Here is a 1,558-nt window from a genome sequence, read left to right as displayed (position 1 = left end):
ATTTCATTCTTTCTCATTGCCATGTAGTATTCCATTGTATATATAAACCACATCTTCTTGATCCATTCATCAGTTGATGGACATTTAGGCTCTTTCCATAATTTGGCTATTGTTGAAAGTGCTGCTATGAACATTGGGGTACATGTGCTCCTATGCATCAGCACTTCTGTATCCCTTGGGTAAATCCTCAGCAGTGCTATTTCTGGGTCATAGGGGCGTTCTATTGTTAATTTTTTGAGGAACCTCCACTGCATTGTAGAAGTTTTTTTTTTTATCTTGATGAGGTCTCAATAGTTCATTTTTGCTTTAATTTCCCTTGCCTTTGGAGATGTGTCAAGTAAGAAGTTGCTGTGGCTGAGGTGAAAGAGGCCAGGTTTTGATGGTTTCCTGTCTCATATTTAGGTCTTTCATCCAGTTTGAGTTTATTTTCGTGTATGATGTAAGAAGGTGGTCCAGTTTCATTCTTCTGCGTGTTGCTGTCCAGTTCTCCCAGCACCATTTTCTAAAAAGACTGTCTTTTATTCCATTGGATATTCTTTCTTGCTTTGTCAAAGAGAAGTTGGCCATACACGTGTGGGTCTGATTCTGGATTCTCCATTCTATTCCATTGATCTTTGTGTCTGTTTTTGTGCCAGTACCATACTGTCTTAATGATTACAGCTTTGTTGTTGAGGTAAAGTTCCGGATTGTAGTGCTTCCTGCTTTGGTTTTCTTTTTTAACATTACTTTGGCTATTCAGGGTCTTCTGTGGTTCCATATAAATTTTAGGATTGTTCTAGCTTTGAGAAGAACGCTGGTGCAATTTCGATGGGGATTGCATTAAATGTGTAGATTGCTTTGGGTAATATTGACATTTTAACAATATTTGTTCTTCCAGTCCCTGAGCATTGAATGTTTTTTCCATTTCTTTGTGTCTTCTTCAGTTTCTTTCATATGTTTTCTGTAGTTTTCAGCGTACAGATCTTTTACATCTTTGGTTAGGTTTACTCCAGGTATTTTACCGTTCTTGGTGTAATTGTAGGGATCAATTTCTTGATTTCTCTTTCTGTTGCTTCATAATTGGTGTATAGAAATGTAACTGATAAATATTTTTTTGAATAAAGGAATTCTATTATACGGTGTAAGTTCTTTTTAACAGCCCACATTTTGTTTTGTTTTCTCTTCTTTGTGGAGGGGAATAGGAGGAGTGGCAAAGAATAAAAGTGAATCCAAAGTCCTGAGTCACCAGCTATCGTTCTCTTGTTTCTGCACTAAAGATTAAGGCTTCTGGGACTGTGAGGACAGGGGGCATTTAGAACAAGTGTATACATGTGTGACGACACTGAGGCACGGCGGCGGACGCGTCCTGTCTCGCTGTTGAAGCGACAACACAGGCCGGTTTGAGTGGGGCTGCATGTCTGTGTCTCAGTGAAGAGCACCGCACGGCATGGGGAGAACTGTGCAGAGCCCGGGGAGAGGAGGTCAGCCGAACAGGCGGCGGTGCGGGCAGGGGTGCGGCCGCCCGGGGAGAGGAGGTCAGCCGAACAGGCGGCGGTGCGGGCAGGGGTGCGGCCGCCCG

The sequence above is a fragment of the Suricata suricatta genome, chromosome 8 (assembly GCF_006229205.1).
Source record: "Suricata suricatta isolate VVHF042 chromosome 8, meerkat_22Aug2017_6uvM2_HiC, whole genome shotgun sequence".
NCBI classification, from domain to species: Eukaryota; Metazoa; Chordata; class Mammalia; order Carnivora; family Herpestidae; genus Suricata; species Suricata suricatta.
This window is presented reverse-complemented; position numbering follows the sequence as displayed.